The sequence below is a fragment of the Hemiscyllium ocellatum genome, chromosome 8 (genome assembly GCF_020745735.1).
Source record: "Hemiscyllium ocellatum isolate sHemOce1 chromosome 8, sHemOce1.pat.X.cur, whole genome shotgun sequence".
NCBI lineage: Eukaryota > Metazoa > Chordata > Chondrichthyes > Orectolobiformes > Hemiscylliidae > Hemiscyllium > Hemiscyllium ocellatum.
In genome coordinates, this window is record NC_083408.1 from 112216243 (window position 1) to 112226068 (window position 9826).

The 9826-nt window shown below is 46.1% G+C and overlaps 1 protein-coding gene across 1 annotated transcript in view; it reads right to left on the reverse strand.

Moving 5' to 3' along the window:
• Positions 1–6979, reverse strand: part of gsc (goosecoid) — a 32925-nt gene extending 25946 nt beyond the window's left edge. Inside the window, exon 1 of the mRNA XM_060828594.1 lies at positions 6907–6979. The gene's annotated coding sequence lies outside the window, so the exon portion shown is untranslated. The remainder of the gene's footprint in view (positions 1–6906) is intronic.
• Positions 6980–9826: the final 2847 nt, after the last annotated feature.

Here is a 9826-nt window from a genome sequence, read left to right on the forward strand (position 1 = left end):
GTGTGTTAGCACTGAACGAGTGCTGCACTGTCAGTCAGTGCTGAGGGAGTGCTACACCGTCGGAGTGTCAGTGCTGAGCGAGTGCTGCACTGTCAGTGAGTCAGTGCTGAGGGAGTGCTGCACTGTCAGACGGTTAGTGCTGAGGGAGTGCTGCACTGTCAGAGAGTCAGTGCTGAGGGAGTGCAGCACTGTCAGAGAGTCAGTGCTGAGGGAGTGCTGCGCTGTCGGAGGGTCAGTGCTGAGGGAGTGCTGCACTGTCAGAGAGTCAGTGCTGAGGGAGTGCAGCACTGTTAGAGAGTCAGTGCTGAGGGAGTGCTGCGCTGTCGGAGGGTCAGTGCTGACGGAGTGCAGCACTGTCGGAGGGTCAGTGCTGAGGGAGTGCTGCACTGTCAGAGAGTCAGTGCTGAGGGAGTGCTGCACTGTCAGAGAGTCAGTGCTGAGGGAGTGCAGCACTGTTAGAGAGTCAGTGCTGAGGGAGTGTTGCACTGTCGGAGGGTTAGTGCTGAGGGAGTGCAGCACTGTCAGAGAGTCAGTGCTGAGGGAGTGCTGCACTGTCAGAGAGTCAGTGCTGAGGGAGTGCAGCACTGTCAGAGGGTTAGTGCTGAGGGAGTGCTGCGCTGTTGGAGGGTCAGTGTTGAGTGAGTGCTGCAGTGTGAGAGAGTCTGTGCTGAGGGAGTGCAGCACTGTCAGAGGGTCAGTGCTGAGGGAGTGCAGCACTGTCAGAGAGTCAGTAATCAGGGAGTGAATTGTCGGGAGTGTTATGTTTTGAATGAACTATTAAGCTAAAGTCAGACTAACCTCTCAGCTGCACTGATAGATCTCGAATCACTATTGTCCTGCTATCTCTGTGCATCCCTCAGTTCAGACCGCTATCAGGATGATCAGGTCAGCAACACGTTGCTGATTTGTGGGATGTTGCTGTGTGTAAATGGCCTGCCGTATTTCTGATATTACAACTAAAAAAAAGGCTTTGCGGCGTCAAGAGAGTAGAACAAACCGGATAGAAATACAAGTTTATTTTACTTCGAATACTTTAAAACGGAGATAGCAGGTCCCACACAGACAGCAATACACCCTCAGAGACACAGCCTGACACATCCACTGTGCTGGTTACTCTCTGGTCACACACAGACACATCTCATTCACTCACTGACACTTTCAGACTGACATGGTTTGAGAAACATCAGTCCTGTATGAAGTCAGGTTCTGGGACTCAAACCTCCTTTTGCGTTGCAATTATAAAACTCCAGCTCATTATTCTAGCAGCCCAGTCCCAGCCCGAGAGGGAGAGTTCCTCAGAGTTAAGGCCCGGACTGAACAGTGCAAACGCGTCTCAGCCGGCATCTGAGCCAAACGGACAGGTGCAAACTCTGACACAAACACACACACACATACATACACACGCAAACATGCACAAACACACGCACAATCACACAAAAAACACACAACACACACATACATACACTCAAATACACACACATACACAAATATATATACACAAACATATACACACAAATACACACACACATATATACACAAACATATACACACAAGTACACACACACACATATACACAAACATATACACACAAGTACACACACAAATACACACACACATATATACACAAACATATACACACAAGTACACACACAAATATATATACACAAACACATACACACAAGGACACACAAATACACATAAATACATACACGCACACACAAATACTGAGACACACAAATACAAATACTGAGACAGAGTTGAACAATGTGGTGCTGGAAAAACACAGCAGGCCAGGCAGCATCCGAGGAGCGGGGGGGGGGGGGGCGGGGGTGCGGTGGACCCAGACAGACTGCCCCCCCCCCCCCCCCCCCCGCTTCGGGGCCGGAGCCGAGCAGCGGGATCTATTACTGAGAGGGAAAGACCCTGAGTGTCCTGGTGCTGGAGAAACTCAGCCGGTCTGGCAGTAACTGTGGAGAGAGAAACAGAGTTAACGGGCCGAAGATAACACACCGGACTCAAAAACATTAACTCCCTCTTCAGTTTCTCCAGCAATTTCTGCTTTTGTGTCGGACAATACACAGTGACCTGGCTGGCGGAATGGGGGAGTCGGAGTGATATGGACCGCCTGTGCTTGGGTATGTATGGACAGAGTAACACTGAAAGTTACCCTTGTCTCAGTGTGTTTACCTCTATTCAGGGGAGCCCTGTGTGTTCCAGCTGGACCGTGTGCATTGCAAAGCCTGGTCTGTGTGTGATACCTTCCGGACTTTTTCATTCTCTATGAGCTGTCAGAAATACTGAGACAGTGGTAGCTCTCTGCACGGCAGACCCTGACCCCAGGCTCCTACTGGATGGATTGGTTCATATCCAACTCCTAACAATGATCCAACAAAGGGTCCCGGAGAATTTTTAAACTTTCAGGTATATTGTACACCCCGATCCCAAACCTCATTGGGAACACAAGAGTGAGGCAGGTCTGATTAAAGATCTCTCTCTTTCGTGTGTGTGTGTGTCACACCCCAGAGGATACCGGGAAAAGGGTGCTAAAAACGCAGGAAGACAGCGGTAGTGCCCCTACCTCTGAACCGGGAGGTCTGGGTTCAAATCCCATCTGTTCCTGAAGTGTGTAATAATATCTGAACAGATTGATGAGGGAGAGCAGGAAAAAAATGAAGCTGATAATCTGAAACGGAAATTGCTGGAGAAACTCGGCAGGTCAGTTCTGAGCTGCAAATGTGTTGCTGGTCAAAGCACAGCAGGTTAGGCAGCATCTCAGGAATAGAGAATTCGACGTTTCGAGCATAAGCCCTTCATCAGGAATTTTTGGAAATGCCACCAGATTCTAAACACTAACTCTGTTTCTCTCTTCACGGGTACTGTCAGATCTGCTGAGTTTCTCCAGCACTTTCTGCTTCTGTCACAGGGATAACCGCTTGTTTGGTGCAGACCCGCGCTATAACAGTAGTGAGGTTTCACTAGAGTTTGTGTGAATTCCCGTTGGAGCGGGAATGATGCGCAGGAGATTCCCCAGGATTGGCGATTAAACAGGGACAGGTTAAACAGGTTTTCTTTACAATAGGCAAGGCTGAGGGAAGATTTAACTGAAGTGCATAATAGAGGAGACTGGAAAACGTAGATCGGGGGAATGAATTGCAGCTGGTACAGAAACCAAACAACCAGGAATTTAGACTTGAAATAATTCGTGGAAGATTTACCAGGGGAAATGGGGACTTTGTTTTAGAGGATAGCAGGGTTTGGAGCTATCTGCCTCAAACCTGAAACATAATGTTTTACATTGGTGGAAAAACTCAGCAGGTCCGGCAGCATCTGTGGAGAGAAACGTTTCGGATCCAGAATTTATGAGGAAGGGTCACCGGACCCGAAACACTGATTTCTCTCCACAGATGATACCAGGCCTGCTGAGCTTTTCCAGCAATTTCGGATTTTGTTTCTGATTTACAGCATCCTTATAGTTCTTTCGGTTTTGATAATTTTTTTTTACATAACTGAAGTGGCCCAATCTTTCAGTAAAACTCAAAGATACATTGTATTTGTAAAATTAGGTGACATTAAAATTCTGATCGCGCCACTTGGAAGGTTCTGGGGAGAGTGCAGTGAGGCTGATTCCAGGAATAAGGAATTTCAGTTATGAAGATGAGTTGGAGAAGCCGGAATTGTCCGACTTGGAGGTGGCTGTGGGGAGATCTGACTGAAGTATTCAAAATCAAGAGAGGCGCAGAGACGGTAAATAAGGAGGAAACCATTCCCCTCATGAAAGGATGGAGATCCTGAGACCACAGAACGAAGGTGCTTACTAACAGAAGGGATGATAATTTCACAGAGAGAGGTGAAAGTCTGGAAGCACTGTGTGAGAGTGTGGGGAAGGCAGATTCGATCAGCCTTTCAATAGGGAATGAGATGATTATTTGAAAGGGGTTCCAGGGCGAGAAAACAGGAGAATGGAGACGGTGCTCATTTTGGGAAGTCAGAGAAGGCGCGGGCTCACCCTGCCTGTCCGGTAAACTTCCTGTGAATATCTGACTAAGAGCTGGCGAGTGGAATGGGGCTGGACAGCTCTTCTGTAGCTAGTATAGAATCAATCGGCGGAATGGTCTCCCCTGCGCTGTGATCCTGTGGAGTTTCTGTGAGTCTGTATGGGTATGTGTAGCTGTGTGTGTATTTGTGTACATAATGAAATGACCACAGCAAGGCAGCGGCGGACCGTTGTGGACCCTTATTTCGATGATAGCTCTCTATAAGCGCAACCTAGCATGCCCTTTCCCACATCCTGGAATTGTTTCTTTATTTTTGGTCTGTTCAAGAGCTAATTCAGTTTGCCCCTTCAAAGGCTGACATGTACCCACCTCCACCGCACCCACAAACAGGTCAGTCCAAACCCCAACTAAAGCTTTTCCACGCCACCGCTTTAAACATTGCCAGTCACCTTAAATCCATGCTGTCTGCTTCTCAATCCCTCTACCAACGGGAACACTTACTGACACCTACTCTGGCCAGAGTCTATACTATATGCAATAGAATTTTTAAAACTAATCTGTTCAGTGATGTTACTACATCCTTGGAAACAGACGGGACCTTAAACCAATTTGAATGTTCATGTTGATCTTGCCTCGGGCGGTGTAACCTAAAATCCTTTGTCCAAGTTTTTTTTTCTACCCTATGATCTGTACGTCCTTGCTTCCTATAATCTGCCTGAACCATTAGTGAACAAACCTCTTCACTGTACTTCTGTACATGTGACAATAAATCAAACCAAACCCGGGTCTGCTGGCCAGAGGTAGGGACATTACCACAGTGCCACCAGAGCCCCTGTCTGTGGATTGTATACCTGCCTCTGTGAGGAGGGTGGGGGATTGGACGTAGATCTGTTGGTGTCGAGATTAAAGTGGTGCTGGAAAAGCACAGCAGGTCAGGCAGCATCCGAGGAGCAGGAAAATCGACATTTCAGGCATAAGCCCTTCATAGGAATGAATGATCCGTGTGTAGACCTGTTGGTATCTAACATGAGTTTGTACATGTGATTCTGCAAAGTGTGTTTGATTATATAGTTCATGGATCTGTTGTGCGGCCGTGTGTTTATCACTAACTTAAATTTGTTGTGTGTGTATGTGTGTGTGTCTATGTGTGTCTGTGTGTGTCTCTCTGTGTGTCTTTGTGTGTGTGCCTGTGTGGCATTGTGTGTATCTGTGTTTGTGTGTTTCTGTGTGTCTGTGTGTCTAGGTGTATGTCTGTGTGTGTGTCTGTGTCTGTGTGTCTGTCTGCCTGCGTGTGTCTATATCTGTGTGTGCGCATGTGTATGTGTATCTCTGTGTGTGCCTGTCTGTGTGTGTGTGCAACTGTGTGTGTGCCCGTGTAGGTCCGTGTGTGTGTGCGTGTGTACATGTGCAACTGTTTGTGTGTGTGCCTGTGTATGTCTGTGTCTGTATGTGTGTGTGTATGTGTGTGCCTGTGTGTGTCTGTGCATGTGTTTGTGTGTGTATCTGTCTGTGTTTTCCTGTGTATGTCTGTGTGCGTGTGTATCTGTCTGTGTGTCTGTGTGTGTGCCTGTGTATGTATGTGTGTATATCTGTGTGTGCGCCTGTGTATGTCTGTGTGCGTGTGTATCTGTCTGTGTATGTCTCTGTGTGTGCATGTCTGTGTATGTGTATGTCTGTGTGTTTGTGTGTGAATGGATTCGCATTCCTGGGGATGTTCGTTCTGGCACTCTGGGCAGTAGTCTACGCTGAAACCTCGGTTTGAAAAGACTCAAGGCGGAATGTAAACTAACTTTAAAACAATCTGCAACACATTTCCAGAAATAAGACGCGAATTAGTTTTTGTTCTCAGTAAAATCACAAAATAAACAAACAAAAGTTGCAAGTCACACAAGCGATCAGATCTGGAGGGCAGTGAGTGTGTGGAACTGAATGAAGAATATTATGAATGTGGATTGGTCAGATTTCTTAAAACTCAGTCAAATCAAACAAAAGTAGCGGATGCTGGAAATCTGAAACAAAAGCAGAAATTGCTGGAGAAGCTCAGCAGGTCTGGTAGCATCTGTGGAGAGAGGAAAAACCGAATTAACGTTTCGAATCCGGTGACCCTTCATTAGAACCACAGCCGTGTTCTGAATCTTTTCAGAAATCTGTTTAATGGAATTTAATTTATAAATTGGTAAGTATCGAGTATTCCAAAAACCATGTTCCCCCCCCCCCAGGAATTTTAACAGGAACCTGATATTTCGTTTGAATTAACAGTCTTTAATGTCGGAAAGAGAGTTGTGGGGGATCGAAATTATCGTCAGAGTTTCTAACCCAAACTTCGTCGGTTCGACAATTTTTAAAATGCAACTCGGGGCGTTTGGGCTTCTGCGTAAATCTCACAGCTGAGGATTTGTAATGGAGATTGTGTTTATTTTTCAATATCCTCGATTTTATTAGACTTGCTTATAATTAGGGGGCCATGCAGGTCAGTAGAGGTGAGAGAGAGACGAGCTGACATTGAGAGCTGGACAGAGCAGGAGAGAGAGAGAGAGAGGAGACTGGAAACTCGATAAATTTCCACATCGCCCTGAATGCTCAGGGAAAGGGTCCCACCGAAACTGCTAGTTCTGACCAACTGGGATTACTGGGAAGTTTGAGACAAAACATTTGACACTGGAGTTCTGTAACAAACGCACCTAGGTCAGTTTCGTTTATTCAGCCTGTTTACAATAAGTATAACAACACACAGTTTTTTTTCATTAAAAAAGGGCAGAATTTTCTAACCGAGGGGAATAATTTGGAGCTGGCTGACAGAAAGTCTGCACCAGGAGAGGATGAGAGCAGGAAGAAAATTCAGCTTAAAATGGACACTGGATTAAACAGACAATTGACCAACTGCTAAGATACAGCAGAATTTGACACTTACCTCACAGGGAGAACTCAGCGATGCGGAATTGAGGAGTGTTCGTCCTCATTTACTCCCTCACAAGGAACTGAGCAGACTCTTTGGGAAGAGTGGGCCCTGGTCACAGTCTCTCTCTCTCTCTCTCTCTCGCCCTCGGCGGACTGAGAGCAGTCCGTTCCTGCTAGAGACGTGAACACGCTGGCGGCGAGTTCGATCCGATGCTGTGGAAGTGGTGGCGATTTGATTCAGACGGAGTTGGAGGGAGGGGAGGGATGGGGGGAGGGTGTGAGGTGTCTTGGTAATTCCTGAGGGTGGGGAGGGAGTTCAGTGGCGAACGAAATCTGAGCATGTCGTCTGGGTTCACGGACAGCCTGGGCTCACAGAGACACCACACAGCAGCAGGGACCGGTGTAAAACACACACACACACCCACACACACACACAATTCAGGGAGATGTAAAACACGGTCACAGACACGCAGAGTTGCAGATGTAAACTATGAATAAGATGCAAAAAATACCCGAAAAATCTGAACGCGCGGATAGAACATAGGATGTAACTCATGTAAAACAGACAAAATAACATGACCAACACTGACAGATAAATAAGCGAACAAAACAGCACACACAGAGTGATGGAAGGAATTTTATTGTCATTCAAGTTACAATCTCTGTAAATAACTAGGGTTGTTTTTTATCTGAACGGATTTTTCATCATTGATTTCATATTTTGTTGTTCTCAATTTCTGAAGGTGCTGTTACAATTTGATGTTGGGATCAGTGTGAAGTGGTCAGTTCTGAAGGAGGGTCACTCCGCTAGAAACAGCTCTCTCTCTCTCCTCACACAGGCTGCCAGACCTGCCGAGTTCCTGGGTTTTGTTTGTTTCAGTGTAAATTTGCTTCGCTGTCGAAGCCCTAAAATTCTCTGCCAAGACTTTAACCGAATAGCCTTCCCTCTGTCGGACTCGCTGGTTTTAAAACGATCAGCTACCGAACTGGAATGGCAACGAAAGGACTTTCCCAGAGCAGGGACAGGTCAAGGTTTTGCACATTTTTTAAAAGGCCAGCAGAAGTTACGACTGTTGGAAGTCTGAGAGGTTGGCTGGATTTGTTCGGAATCTGCACCGGCTCTGTCACAGTGTGACAGCACAAAGCGCCTCGACTCATCATCACAAATAGTTCCATATTTCGTCAAATTTCCCAAATCTAAACGTAATTTTTGTACTTCAGTTGCACTGTAATTCCTTTGATATGTGATCTCTCCTATCCACCTCCCCTCAGCAGCCTCTCCTTTCCTGATCAACTCTAAACTTTTCATTTGGTTTTATTAATTCACGGCACTCGGACATCACTAGTTAGACCAGCGCTTTCCCTTGCCTATAACCGGAGGGCTGTGTGCAATTTTGGGTCTCCTTATTTGAGGAAGGATGTTCCGGCTATGGAAGGATTGCAGACTGTTTCCTGGGGATTGGCAGGAATGGGGTATGAAGACAGACTGGATGGGTTAGATGGTTGGTCTCATAGCCTTCAATTCCACTTCCCTGCTTTATTTGAGACTTCACCTGACTAAGGGGACTACTGCTCCGAAAGCTCGTGATTTCAAATAAACCTGTTAGATTATAACCTGGTGTCATGTGACTTCTGATTCTGCTTTGTCTCCATACACCTCGATTCCCTTCCTGAATAAAAACCTTAGTTGTCAGGCTTGAATGCACTGAATGAGGGGTTAGTTAGTAGGGTTGCTTGGCCTGTAACATAAAGTGACGTTAGAACATGGGCACCATTCATACCCCAGCTGAGATTACCCCAAAAGATTCTGTTTTGCAACCCCGACCCTCACCTGAGGTGCAGTAACCCTCTGGTTAAACCATGACTAGTCATCTCTCTCCATATATATATATATATATAATATATATAATATATCCTGTTTATTTCCTTCTCCCACCACCCTAGTCACTTCATTCTTTAGCCTTTGTGGAACATTATTTGCGTTTCTACCAAGGTGACACAGTGGTTAGCACTGCTGCCTCACAGCACCAGGGATCCGGGTTCAATTCTTGACCAAGGCAAATGTCTGTGCAGAGTTTGCACATTCACCCCGTGTCTGCGTGGGTTTCCTCCGGGTGCTTCGGTTTCCTCCCTCAGTCGAAAAATGTGCAGGTTAGGTGAATTGGCCATGCTAAATTGCCCCATAGTGTTAGGTGAAGGGGTAAGTGTAGAGGAAGGGGTCTGGGTGGTTTGCTCTTCGGAGGGTCGGTGTGGACTTGTTGGGCCGAAGGGCCTGTTTCCACACTGTAAGTAATCTAATCTAATAAGACTGATGCAAATTATTTATTCAACTCCTCTGCCATTTCCTGCTCCCTTTTTTTGACTACCCCAATATTGTTCCCTAAGAGCCATACTCATTTTGGTCCCTCTCTTCCCTTTTATATAAATAAGCTCTTACTGTCTGTTTATATGCTGCTTGCTAGCTTGTCCTCATAGTTCATTCTCTGATTTTTTTTTGGTCCTCTTGTTGGTCTTTAAAACTTTACCAATCCTTTAGTTTGTCACAAATCGTATGTTCTTTTTCTTTCAATATGACATTGCTTTTAACTTCCTCGGTTAAGGAGGAGAAACTGAGGACTGCAGATACTGGAGATCAGAGTCAAGGGTGTGGTGAGGAAGGGCCTGATGAAGGGCTTATGCCCAAAACATTGATTTGCCTGCTCCTTGGATGCTGCCTGACTTGCTGTGCTTTTCCAGCACCACATTCTCGGCTTCCTTGGTTAAGCATAGCCAGTTTATCCCTGTCCTAGAGTCCTTCTTTCTCCCTGGGATAGATCTTTGCTTTGAGTTGTTAGCTCATTATTTCTCAGCTATCTTTTCTGCAAAACTCTTTTTCTCAGTCTGCCCTCAGTCTGTTGTAGTTACCCTTTTTAATGTTTCCAAGCCAAATCTTT